Below are 14,607 nucleotides of genomic sequence, written 5' to 3'. Positions count from 1 at the left end.
ATTTCACTATTATTTAATGCTATTGTAAATCCAACTTTAGTAAACTTTGTAACGCATGACGTCGTACGTACGCGACGTAGACGCCATTTTAGAAGTTCCTTCGTTCCTGTAGGATGCATGCTGCTCGCGCTCCGGACCTGCTTATGGACTATTATTATTTTTTTTTCCTGGTTTTTTTTTCTAGATGGATTTTTCAATGGTTTTTTTTTTCTCCTGGTTGGATTTTATTGCGTCGGATCGTCTTTTTGATGGTTTTTTTTAACGGATCTGCTTTTTTCACCAACGGATGTTTTTTTTTGCAAGTTCCGGATCACATTGTTTATTTGGATTTTAAATTGGATTTTCACTTTCTGGATGCATCTTTTCGTTTCGTTTCCTGGATGGATGTTCAAAAGGACTTGGTGGATTTTACATTGGATTTTTTGCCTTCTTTTTGTACTTTTTTCATGGATTTTTTTTTTGGTGGACCGATGCATTAGTGGGTTAGGTGGATTATACATGGATTTTTTGCTTTCTCGATGCATCTTTTCGTTTCGTTTCCCGGATGGATGTTAAAAAGGACTTGGTGGATTTTTCATTGGATTTTTGCTTTCCTCTTGCACTTTTTCATGGATTTTTTTTCGGTGGAGCGATGCATCAGCGGATTCGGTGGATTTTACATGGATTTTTTCCTTTCTGGATGCATGATTTCTTGCATTGAACCGGAGTTCTCTGTTTGGTGAGTTCATTCTATTTTTCTTTAACATTTTAGATTATATGCTACTGTTTCTAGATATTGTATTGGCTCAGTTTTTTCAAAATTCTGAACTATGCTCGATATCCTCTCTTCATGGTCTCTGTATTTTCTTTTTGCCATTTGTCGGTTTTCGAGTGACAGTGTCTGGGACGCCTTTATTTCTTGTAAATTTTGTTCTTTTTTCAGACTTTTAAGGAAGTGCCATAATGTTGGGTTGTGTGAATTAAATTCTTTATTTATCCTGCTGTGCCATCCCTCCTGTACGTTGTTCGTTCTTGGGGTTTTCTTAATGACCGATGTGTAGCAATTCCAATTTTTAATTTCATATTTCCCTTTGTGTCTTGTTCCATGTCGCGTAAGTTGCCCAATCCATGTGTTTTCCATGTAGTCTAGTAATGTGCTTAACTATTCGTCATGATTAGTATAGTAACTAGAAGCAATCAAAGTGTCGTAATACGTAGTAACCATGTCCTCTCTTACAAATGCTAATGCGTATAATCGTTTGATTTGGTGCTGAAATTCGGTATCACTTATGTACAATGTTCTTAACCCTAATTTTTGAATTCTTTTCCACACTGATTGACTAAAATGAAAAAAGCACCCTTGAATATGTGTCTCATTATATACTTTAGCAAAAGCGTTCATTTGTCCCTGTTCATAGTCCATGATCATAGTCTCCGGGTATTTTTCAGGCATTGATTCTTGTATTAATTTATATAAACAGCTGTACATTTCTTCGGTTTTGCCTGGCATTAAAACGTAGATTAGAGGTGTTACGGTTTCATTTACTGTGCCATGAACGCTATAAAATTGTTGAAATGGAGTTGGGCAGATTTTGAATGTAGCGTCCCCATGCCAAGTCTTCGAATTGCCTAAATGTGTTAAGTTTTGAAAAGTAGTAAAAACTAACATTTTTTCCTTTTTAATTTCGTATGCCTTGTTAACCTGAGAAGTCGATGCTTCATTTGTATTTTTCTCAAGATTTTCTTTTAATATGTTCAGTGTTTTCTTTATGAAAACCTCCGTATTGTCCGGCATGTGGTTATGTTTGCACGTTAAATGTATGTTTTCGCCAACCGTAATCGCCCTTCCTTTGCAGTTATTTTTGGTGTACTCTTTACATTTCCAGTAGTTTCTTTCCTGCTTTGTGCTTTCTTTATTGTATATGTAGCCTTCATGTGTTAACTGATCGGCGTGATTTTATGAATTCCATTTTTCTCTCTCAATTAGTATCTGAAATAGCAAAATATTAAAATGATTTTAAATAATTCACTTGTTTTTCGGTACATGAGTTTGTATTTATAGCTTTGCCACGTCAAAAATGTAAAATCAAACATATATATGTGCTGAAAAAAATGTGTGATTACTTATTCAATTGTTCGGAAGGTTCGTATTTCTATTAAAAAATGTATTAAAAAAACGGGGGGTTGGGGGGGAACCCCCCCCATTAGTAATATGAAATTGTGTGAACCACTATGCAATTTGTTTATTTAACGTGTGTAACTCACCGCTGTTTTATGTACTTATACGTTGTACCAGCGAACGTTTTCATCAGCTGTGCTCTCTGTCACCTTCATGAAGTACTGTCAGTTTGTTTTTAACCGTCATCTGTGATTACCGGTGTAATATGAGGTTCTTTACTCGTGTGTTTATTTTTTTTCCTGTGACCCTTTTCTATGTTAATGCCATATATAGCTTGCGCATATGCTTGTCACATTAGTCACTCGTTTGTCGACCATTTCACTTTCGATCATTTGTTTTCGACCTATTGACCTATTTACATTATTTCTATCTGTTGTCGACCATTTGGTTTTCGATCATTTTCATTCGATCAGTTTGTTATTCGACCATTTTTTTTCGACGAAATGACTGGCAACCCAGATGAGAATGTCATCTACATACTGCAAAACAACACTGTCCACCGCAATATTGCTTAGGTCCATCTGCAGGACTCTGTTGACAATGGATGGAGACTCACAGGACCCCTGTGACAACCTCATACTTTTCAGGTGCATTTGTCTGAAAGTAAATGACGTCAGGTCTTGAGAGTCATGGTGCAACGGGATTGAAAAGAATGCATTTTTCAAATCGATCACCGTGAAATATTTTGCCTCAGTGGGTATGTTGCACAGAATTGTGGATGGATTAGGGACTAGAGGGAATTCGGCTTCAACTATATTGTTTAATGCTTGTAAATCTTGCATTAAACACCAAGCCCCTCCTTTTGATTTTTTTGACAGGGTAAATCACTGTGTTGCAAGGTGATTCTGATGTCACTAGGATGCCATGCTCCATCATGGCGGAGATTGTCTTCGCAAATCCTTATCTGCCTCTCTGGACATGGGATATTGTCGCGCTCGTGGTAAAATTGCTCCTGGTTTCAATTTGATTTTCACTTCACCCGCCCCCTTCAGGAGACCTACATCATAGGGCCCTGTAGTCCATACTATGGCAGGCACTTGGCCCATGTCATTATCAAAGTATTCTGGACGTATTTGTGCCAACATCATTCTCTGTGGTACCTCCCTTCTGATCATTTTGACCCAAAATATGAGACTCACTTCCACTCTTGTCTCTTCTAGGTCAGGGTGTTCTTCGAACAGATCGTCATCGGTGACGTCAGTCACTCAATACCCTTCTTTAATGGCAATAATCACACCTCATTGTCTGCCTTCATCATCATATCCTTCAACCAATACCACTTTTCCTCATACTGCGGCAGATTGAATCGTTAAGGGAAATACTTGTCCCTCCTCTTCGTGCATGGGTATTCTTGGTCTGAATAGAAACTCATCAGGGGTTCTCATAGTTTTGTCTGCGAGGCCTGGCAATACCGCCATAAGCACTCGTACGCCATATGCAAAAACATCTGGCTCCAGCGGTATAGCTCTCATGGCTGCACATTCAGAGTATGCTCTGATCAATTCGCACATGTTTGAATAATGCATTCTTGGGGTGGAGCACACTATACCATCCTCAGTAAACGAGATGGTCATATTCAACTTTGTCATCAAGTCCTGACCCATGATATTTACTGGGGACTGGCGTGAATATAATAGAGGTACATTCATTTTGCGCTCTCCTACAGAGACTGGGAGTGCATCAGTAAAGGGAACCTTACTATGAGCTCCAGTAAAACTCTGGGTATCTATAGCTTCGCCAGACAAGGAGAACTTGCCTTCTCGTATGCACGAGCGTATTGCACCCGTGTCAACTAAGAAGGAATATTCTTTCCCCCCTATGGTGACATTTACCCTAGGTTCCCTGTTAAGGTCTGGTGTCACTGATAGGATGGAACACATCAGAGTCCCCTGTGAACTATCCTATTTCATATACAGGTTAGGTCCACTGTATACTTGTGGGTTTCCCCCATTTCCAGGGTTAATTCCCCCACCGGGAATTAGTGCCCTGAGACATTTGCCACAGTGCCTGCTGGGGTTGTCCCTGTGGCAAATTCCCCATGTTCGGTGGTTGAACCACTTCCTGTGCACCTTGTTGCAAGCCTGCCGCCTGCTGCTGCACGGTATAATTTTGTGCATTGCCCTGTTGCGGGATAGCAGCTTGATTCACCATGCCTGCCCCCATCCCATGGCTGTTTTGCCATATGCTTTGGCTTTTGCACATGCGCGCCACATGTCCTGTCATTCCACACAGCCAACATACTGGTGGCGGTCATGCCATCTGTCCATCTGGCATAGTTGGATTGCCTATCTGTGTGTTCTGGAAGCCACCCTGAACATTCTGAAACCCTCCTTGGTTACCTCAAAACCCTCCCTGATTACTCTACCATCCTCTATCTCCAAACCCTCTTCCCCTCGGGTAAAATCCTGTGCTACCTTGATTATTCTGTGAGGGGTTAGTCGCTTGCTGTATGCTTGGTTCGGCCGGGCTGGTAAGCATTTCTCCCTCAAGAGCATACTTCAAGAGCTTCCTTTGCACCAGCTTTGCCTCCTCCCCCTTACGCGTTGCCTCCTTTTTCCGATTCTTTTCCTGTAGCAATCTACAATAGTGCGCGATTGTCAATTGTATTTCGGCCCATGGTTTGGCTTCTATTCCCACCAATTTCTTGAGCTGTTTTTGCACCAGTTCTGGTAACCCTTGGCAAAATATATGATAGAATACAGGAATGGATTTCGTCCAAGATTCATGCGTTTCGAGCACCCACACATCTTGAAAATTCTGGATACAAAGAAATGGATCCTCTGACTCTTTCATTTTTCAAGTCATTATAGCTCCCATATCAGACGTGTCTGGATATAGCATACACAGTGCTTTCCACACTGCTGCTCTACAGTTATTAAATGGTGCTCCATCATGGGAGGTGTCAGTTAGGGTTACCCTAGGGTAGCCTACCAGTTTCCATACATCATTGGCTCTTTCACCAAGTATGGCGATTAGGAGGCCCTTTATGTCTCCTGTAGCTAAGGTGACACCCCCCATCATTTTCTCTAACTCATATATCCACTTTCCTGCTCCCGATGTCAACATTGGAAGTTTATTTTCAAGGTTCTCTTGGTCCATGTGTGGCCATGGAATATATTGTGGTCTTGCTCCCCCCTTTTCTAGTAATGGGAATTGGAATGCACAGTCCATTTTACCATAGTTCTCGGGTCTGCCGCCGGGGTTGCGTTCCCACCTTGCCATCTACCTGGCAATGCCCTTAACCTGTCCGCATAGGCAGGCGCCGACGCCCCCCTCTGACCGTGGGGTGTTTCTTCATGTCGGCTGGATTGTCCAGCAGACTTTGGTATCCTACTTGTGGGCCCTCTAGCATGCGACCATCGTACCTCTCGGTCCCTTGGGAGCCATTTTTCACACCATCTCCCTTCGTCATGTGCCACTTCCTCCGTTTCCCCACCTGAGTCAGACTCTGAATACTCCCAGTTTACACAACCTCTTGCATCATCTTCGTTCTGCCCAATCTCTAGCCTGTCTAGGGACAGTCCCCTGCTCCCACTACTTCGGGTGACATCCTCAGTGTCATATAGCTGAGTGCTCTCTAAGAGCTCATCTTCCCTTCCCCCTTGGGAAATTAGTTCCAGCCCCATCTCATAATATATTTTATCAATCGTTTCCCCGATGCTTCTGGTGTCGAAGTCATCGTCAATATTTGTCCTGCTTGTACCTGGTACCGCATCGCTTGAAGGAAAGAACTCTCCTATGTCTTCCCAGTCTACAACAGGATTGGGTTTAATGACTTCCCTCTCCAAATACTCAAGATCCCCTGCCCTCTGTCTACGCTTGCGTTCTGCTTCCTCATCTATTTCTTTTCACTTCTTTGCTTCTTCTCTAGCCATATCTACTTCTCTCATTCATTTGTTTCTACGTTACTTTGCCCTTCCAATCTCCTCATCTTCTCGCTTCTTCACTTTCTTTTCGTGTGCTCTCATTTCTTCCTCCAACTTTAGCATGTTCTGCCTGTACTTTTCATAGGCAGTGTATTGTGTGCGACTGTGCGGTATTCTCTGCTCTTCGCGATATAGTTGTAGTTATATCGCCTCAACCTATCCTTCTTTCTTACCCTCTCGTCTCTCATGTCCTGTTCTTTCTCCTTTTCCTTTCTTTGCGCCTCATCAGACCGTTCACTCAGTCTTACGTCATCACTTCCTTTTCCATCTAATTTCAATAATATCTGTCCTTTCATCCATTCGTCTTTTGCTAATGCTAACTCATCACTTCCTTTCCGCTTTTTCCCTCTCTCTCTCTATCAAGATGTGCACTAGTCTGTGCCTGATCCTTTCTTCCATCGCTGCGCCTCTCCTTGTCCCTCGGGACTGTGAAGGCCAAATCAATTTCCTGTTCCTATTCTTTCGTCTCATCACTACTGCATGTAGATGACATATGCGGGGTTGCTATACCCTGTGGCTGCTTTGAGCTCTCTCAATGGGTAATGGCCCTCTGACTTGCTTCCCTCAATGACTGGTTCCGGCGGGGCTGGTGGCGCGGTAGGCGTCTCACCACCTTCCGTACATACATTTAATATCCAGTCTGCGGGTGGTTCTTCTTCCTTCGCTTGCTCAAACGTTTTCCAAAGTTCGAGAACAGCGAGGCGCTTCTCAAGCTTCTTGCCGGTATATGTGGCATGTAGACATGTGCTGTAAAACAGCCTTAGACAGTGACCCGTTCTGGGGCCAAGGCATAAACATCTTATTGGCGGTACCCTTAACCCATTTCTGGCTGTATTTTTTAAATTTTACTACATTTTTGGGCAGCTGCTTACATAAATGCGCAAGTGGGGTAACTTCCTCCATTCTTAATTTTGTCACCAACAATATTTACACAGTTCTTTAAGTTTTCCACTAGTATGAGCGAGCACCACATACGCAAGCTCCAATCCAACGTTTTCCCGCCAAATTTTGTATCAACAATTTACTCAAAACTCATCAATTCAAAGGTGATTCCCTCTTAGTTACGAAATCGCATAAAGCAAAATACATTGCAATCAATCAACAGTACAGTAATTTTACATTTGACATACACAGGACATATACGACAGACTAGACAGACTAGACAGACGCCAGCTGGTCATACATATACCTGCCTTCTAATCACTACCCCACCATGGGATTTGAACAAACCCCCTTAATTACGTCTTTAAACGTTATCGTAGCCTAAATGTCCCCCCTCTGTGGGCTCTGGGTTCGCGTTCCTTCTGACCACTCTTTAAAGTGCAGGAACAAGGTAAATCTTTACGTTATTGCTCAAGTGCCCCCCTGGTATTCCTTACGTTTTTACTTCAGGTGCCCCCCTGATATTCTTTACGTTTTTACTTCAGGTACCCCCTGATATTCTTTACGTTTTTACTTCTTATGCTCGACTATTTTATTGTTTCTCCACCACCCTCCATTAACTTTCCTTTACTGGCTCTAATGCCTACACAAGTTTTATTGCTTTTACTCACTGATCACATTGTTTCCTCTCTGGAACTTCGGGATCAATGCCCCTTCCTCTTCCTGCTTTTAAGGTTTTTGTCCGATCCGCTGCCCGTGGGAATGAGAATGGTTATGCTTGGAAAGGCGGGTTCCTTCAGACGCACTTCAGATTTTTTAAAATGTTTTACTCTATCATTATCCACGGGAAGCTTCTCAGTCTACTCGGCCGGAATGGCAATAGGACTTGTGATCTTACCGAAGGCCCAGAGTTACTTTGTGCCTTCGGTCTAAGGGTGTCTTACATTATATCAATCGATAATCTATAATCGATGGCCGGAACCATCCTCCGCTACCAAGTGTTCAGGAGTGGAGGAAATCACTGATGGTCCCATAGGTCAGCACTCACCCTCTAGAAATTGTAAGACAAGATAGCTGCACCATGTGAGGACAGGGGGTGCAGGAGTCACTTACTCCGACATGACTCAATAACGAGGACTCAGTAGTTTGGCAATGGGAAGTCCGTTTAATGATACATACATCAAACAGGGAAACAAATGGGAATCAGCTGTAGTGCGATCACCGGTCTCGCTCCAACTTCCTCGAACTTCAATTGAACAGAGATTCTTATAGGCAATGTTCGTCATCATTGACGTCTAACTTTACAAAACTCGACATGCAATATAATTGGTTAGGAAAGGTAACTTAAGTATAGGTGTTATATCTGTATATGATAATAGGGCATACGGATTGGATAACTCTTATCGGGTGAGTGTCTACGCCCATCCCTCTACATCACGCGTGATAAATGTCACTACAACTACGACGTCCTATTTGTAACAATATCTATAGGACTTAAGATAACTTGGTCCAATGTGAATGGGCAGGTTACACCCTAAGACATAAATTTCCACTTTTAATTAGCAGCATGCAGAGTGGACACCCCTGTGCCTGGTGTCCCAAGTTTCACCCTGCCTCCCTTCCATCAATCAGTGTTTTAAGGGCAACGTGTCAATTAGTTGGCTAAGGATGGCCTCGAAACTGTAGTCTCTTATCGGGAAAAGTTATGGCATCCTCGGGTCCTGGATGACATCAGGCGATGGGACTTCTTCGCGCCTCGCTGGTCACGTGTTAGTTAACCATGAATCTGCTTCAGTTTCCAGCTTTTAGTGCATTTAGTTCTGTGACGGACTAGCCACCTGCATGGGCCCCCGCTTATTTTGACCTTCATGAGGCAGGCTGGTATGCTCTGAAATTGGAGTCTTGTGAGCTGACACTCTCCTCCCCTTCTCCAGTTGACCTCGATTTCCTAGGCACGAGCCGCTCTTTGTTGAGTTTCGATTTGGCTCCTTCTCTTACCTTTGGCTGGGTTTCGAAACTTGGCCTGGCATGCCTCTGGCCGCCTGGGTACCTTGCTGCTTTTACAAAATGGAGTCGCACTTGCATAATGTGGCTTATTGAGGTAGATATACGGTTGGCGCTTGCCGCTCTATCTTCTACTAAGCATTGCAAGCAATATCAATTTCTTAACATCTTGCGTTTCAAGCCTATTTACACACGTTTAACAGGACGGTTGCTTCCATCTTGTCTCGTAACACTGTTTCCACACGTTGTAACATTGTCTCCTCTCTGTGTCTATTCCATTCAATTTCGTAGTTGCTCGCACTGGCGTGTTAGCTTCGATAGCTGCTCTTGTTCATTCTCGAATCTGTTCAGGCCGTTGTGTCATTTCCACTGGCCTTCCATTAAGGCTTTTGGGGTCTCTTCGTGGACCGTGTGTAGGTATTCCTCATTTCGTATCAGCGGCTGGTATGGCTGTCTGATAGGGTACCGTGCTGCCCAGGTTTGTCTGGTTATGGGTGCTTCAACCGGTATGGATCTTCTGATGTATACTGGGCAGAGTCCCAGTGCAGCTCTTTGTAGGTTCATATGCTCTTCATACGTCACGTACCTTTGCGAGCACGCTCCTGGTACCTCGAAATGAGGGGAAGGGGTGCAGGCCATGTCTGGGACCTCCTTTACAGGCCCACATATTCAGAAAGATTGGGTGCCTTCCATTTGTGGAAACTGTTCCTGACAGCCTGGATCCAACAGTCTATTCCTGATCGAACTCTTTACTTTAAACGCCTTTGCATTCTTAACGCTAAATGTAACTGAATTATAAGAAAACCAGCACCTTGCAAGTGTGGAAGATCTCTCAGGGGCACACAGGACATTTCAGGGAAAGCTTGGGGATGAATTCCAGCTATTCTGCTATTGTGGAACACCACCTCATACCACAGTTTGCATATTTTAAAGCTGTTTTGTTATATATAGAGGAATTAATGTGGTCCTTTGCAGTCCTCCAGCATGCATCTAAGGTCTATGAGTTCAAATCACAGCCCAGGTGTGATGGTCGAGTGACATTCCAAGATCCTTATCCCATGCTCAATGGTTATCCCAGAGTCTTGAATCAGTGTAAAAGTGAATTTGGTATAGCTTTTAAAATCAGAACCTTGAAGTCACTGTGGTAATTACAATGGAAACACATCCACATCAAGGTGAGCTATCTAGAAAAGATCGGGATGCTTCTTACCTCACCCCGCAACATGGTCTCACATGCCTCATCCCGTGCACAGGACATCACAAATACTAGCACATGTAATGTGATGGATGGTTTGCAAGAGAGCATTGGGGAAGAGGCTGCTCTAAAATGAAGCCAAAGGAGAGGGCAAGGAGATGAGTGCCTGTGATGGATACAAGGAGGTCTTCAAAAGCTGCAAAAGCTGGCAAAAGCCCCACAGGCAAAGATTGTGGGGTCACCTACATTTTGATGGTAACAAACACCTATATTAAAAAAAAAAACTCTACCATATACCAAATGTAATTGATTCAGCGTATACTATTATCCTTAATCTTAAAGTTTGTGAAACACTGGGCCTCATTACGAGTCCGGCGGTAACCGCGGCGGTAAAACCACCTGGTTACCGCCAGACTCGTATTACCATTCCGCCTCCGTGATTCTCGGAATTACCGGGGCATTACAACCCCGGTTTCCCGGGAATCACGGAGGCGGAATGGTGTTAATCCCCATTCCCATTGAGTCCTATGGCACTCAATGGGAATGGGGTATCATGGAAACACCAGCAGCATCTCGTAATGCTGCCGGTGTTTCCTCGTCCGCCTGCAGGCGGGCGGTGTTAAACCCGCCAGGTCAGACCTGGTGGGAACATCACCTCCCGCCTACAGGAGTTGTGATCGCCCGACATGGAAACAACAGTGGCGGCGGGTTTACCGCCACCGTTGTTTCCATACCAGGCGATTTGTAATGAGGCCCACTTTGTTGTGTTGTTTACCCGCTATATAATTTTATCATTGAGAAGTGTAATATGAGGGACAGTTTGAAAAATGTACTTGTGCTCTTTCCTTAAGAACATTTTGTCAATGTCATGTGAATCATTACATTTATTTTTCTAAAGACTGTTCATTGAAGATTATGTTCAATATGTTTGTAAGAAATAAAATGTTGGAGTAAAGGTGTTTTTAGTACATTATTGTTTATGTAACCCTGGTGCTCTAAAATGTGGGCCAACACTTAACGCTTGATCTGCCCAGATATATATCTTATTGCAAGTGCAGGAATGGCATAGATCATACATTTTGTATTACAATTAGGACATCTGATGTCATGTATCTTGAAACCTATATCCACCTGCTTCAACCCCATCAAAGGCTTTTTCCACATTTAAGGCAAGCAGAACCTTGTGAGGGGGGGTATATTTCTGACATTAGCTGCTACCTGCCTGCCTTCCCCAAATTGGTCCCTATCCATGCACCAAGCTTTTTGTCCACCAGCATGTTGTTAAATATATTCCATGACAATTAAATGTTTCCAATATTTTACAACACACTAGGCTAGACACCAGAAAGGCTTAATACTGTGCCAGGCACACCAGATTCTTGTAACACTCTATACCATAAATTGAAAAGGCCACACAATAACAAACCACCACACAGGCTCACAATGTTATACTTTATATGAAGATGTTTAAGCCTACGGCCACACCACACGGAATGCGCCTGATCTCATCTGATCTCAGAAGCTAAGCAGTGTCGGGCCTAGTTAGTACCTGGATGGGAGACCACCTGGGAATACCAGGTGCTGTAGGCTACATACGCTTAAACAATCAAGGCGCCTTATCTGATCAAATACCTACGAACATGGGCGTGAAACAAGGCTGCCCACTAGCTGCCGAGCTGTTTAAACTCTTCATTGCCGACATCCCAGCCCATCGTACAAATGTGAGATGTTTTCCACCAATTCTAAATAACACCGAAATTGGATGTCTCATTTACATGGATGACGTGGTCCTTTTAGATAAGACCCAGATAGGCCTACAACGGCAATTGATAAACTTACACGAATATTTCATCAAAAACGATCTGGAGATAAACACTGACAAGACCAAGATCATTGTCATTGGTAGACAAAACCTTAAAAGACAAAGGGCCTTCACTTGGTACATCGATAAGAATCCGCTTGATGTAGTGGACTCAATAAGATACCTAGGAATTTCTTTTAATAATTCCCTTTGTGAACATCACTGGAAAACCGACCTAATAGCTCGAATTACTCAATTCAGCATACAAGCACAGCTATTGAACAAATTACATGGGAAATTCACTCTTACACCTATATTGACATTTTATTCTCAAAAAGTAGTTCCGGCCATTACTTTTGGCTCGGAAGCAGGCTGGTGCATAGACGTGGCTTTTTGGCAGAAACTCGAGGGCATTTTTTGGCGGCGAGTCCTGAAGCTACCAACATACATTTCAATGACTCAGCTAAGACATGAGCTTTCTTTAAACTCATTACACACTACTGTCTTGTGGAAATCTTTAATGGCATTCCGGAAAATGATTGCATCGCCCATGTCTCCTGCTTATCAGATTTTTTCCAAGAGTGCTGGACCTGGTCACTCCAATTTACTTGAAGAATGGAAACAACGTTCGACACAGTTATTAACTGGTGCCGATTTAAATACCGACGAACTAATAATGAGACCACAATCTGCGAAAAAAAAGTTTGAGACTGTGAAGTGGATTCAGAATAACGAACAAAGGAGAAAGATGGCCTCAACATTAGATGCTGGAATAGGTGAACTTAAGCAGGGAGTTCCATGTAACTATCTGACGAACTGCCCGTCGAGACACCATCGTGAGCAGTTCCTGCGAATACGGCTGAACGCCATTGACACAAGAGCCATGTTGTGGCTTCGGCATTCCAAAGAAGTAACTGATGACATATGCCGATTTTGCTTGAAGGAGCCCGAAACCCTTGAACACTTAATAACTAAATGCACGTTAATTACGGCAAAACGTATCCTACATCTTGGGAACTTTTGTCCTGCGAGCCCAGATTCTCGAGATTGGTGGTCTCATGCAATGGCAGGCAATTCGGTGAAACTATGCTGTGCGATAGTTGATTTCATCGCCTCTCTCAATTTGAAGGCTATGGGTCAATTAACTCAGACTGTGCCGCCCTAATCATGAAGCTAGATGGCACTTGCACGGTGGCTTCGTTTGCTCCTGTGTGTTCTCTTTGCACATATTTTTATTGCATTTTTCTCTCTCGGTTTGATCTAATGGTAGCGTTTTTGGAGGAACACGCGAAAAAAAAATGTTTGTAATAAAAGTCTGATGTCACAGTGTTACGCTGAGACATATTAGACTGATGTTGCAAAAAAAAAAAAAATATGAAGATGTTTAGATCTGTTAGCAAAACCATAAACATTTCCATAGGCATTGGCTATAGGTGAAAGAAACATCTATGTAAGAGTACAAAATGAAGCACGATTCAGACGTTCACATTGGTGATCTGCAAGAACAAGCAAAACATATTTTTCTTAGTGTATGATGTCAGAGAGAAAGAAAACAAAACATACAATTCCATACTGACAGTTTTCTTTGAGTTCTGAAAAAACCTCTAACTGACATTCATTGATAATGTGTGTAACACGGCATGAACCCTTAGTTGCCACCTTACCCCCGTTTACTATCAATAGATTGGAGATGAAATCAGGAGACACCATCTTAAGTGGTTTAGATAATGGTCTTTCCTGCATAGCAGAACAATCCCCATAACCAATTTTGATTCAGGCATCTGCCTTCATCCCTGGGTACCTTAGTAATAGAGGGAGTTATGCCTTTTGGGTCAGTTTGACACTGTGCCAAATTACCCCTGTAAGAGATTCCAGTTACTTTTGTCCCCATTAATGCTCAGTTTACTTCACTTGAGACTCTTGCAAGCCCAGCCCTTCTGGCTTGTCCTCAGTTTGAGGTCCTGTCGACAGCTGCCCCCAACTTCCAGGTCAGGAGCAGAGTTTGCATTGCTTTCTGTCGGACTGCCAGCTGCACACAGATATCATCTTCGCTCACAGTCCCCAGTTCAAGGCCCCAGTGAGCTTTGGCCGAGAGCCTTATGCTCGAGCAGCACAGTTACCAATGATATAAACTGGCTTTCTCACTCTATGCCAACAGAGACTTGCAAACGCTTTCTGGTAAACCCCAGAGCTCTTTCAAAATTTGGAAACAAACAGCCCCAGGCTTTGCTCGAAGTCAGAGCTTGTTAAATCTCAGCCTAGTTTTAAAGTTTCAGCCAGCCAAAGCCCAGCCACAGACTCCGTAACAGCCCAAAGCAGGCCACAAGCCATGCAGCAATACCCCAGGCAACAGATGCCTCCTTCGAGCTGACAACCCATTATAAACCCTTCTCCAGAATACAACTCATTATTGTATCCCACATATAGATTCTGAAATATGTTGCCCACCTATCTGGTGATGTCACCTCCTTCAAACTCCAGCCCCTTTCTTGTGTTAATCCCAACTTTAACACATGACAGTGCCTTCGAGAATCTTCCAACCCTTCCTGCACCCATCTCGTGTAAATTTACAGCTCAGCACAATGTGAAGGCCTGCAGCCCACAAATCCAACCCCTGCATCCGCTGTTTGCTTCAAAATCA

General features: G+C 43.2%; 1 non-coding gene across 1 annotated transcript; it reads left to right on the top strand.

Moving 5' to 3' along the window:
- The first annotated feature begins 11,636 nt into the window (after positions 1-11,636).
- On the top strand, positions 11,637-11,755 carry LOC138456884 (5S ribosomal RNA). The gene has a single exon (XR_011262147.1). It is a non-coding gene; the product is annotated as a 5S ribosomal RNA (ribosomal RNA).
- The last annotated feature ends 2,852 nt before the right edge of the window (positions 11,756-14,607 follow it).

This window comes from Ambystoma mexicanum, chromosome 1p, assembly GCF_040938575.1.
Source record: "Ambystoma mexicanum isolate Mex_15411 chromosome 1p, UKY_AmexF1_1, whole genome shotgun sequence".
Lineage (NCBI taxonomy): Eukaryota > Metazoa > Chordata > Amphibia > Caudata > Ambystomatidae > Ambystoma > Ambystoma mexicanum.
This window is presented reverse-complemented; position numbering and strand designations above follow the sequence as displayed.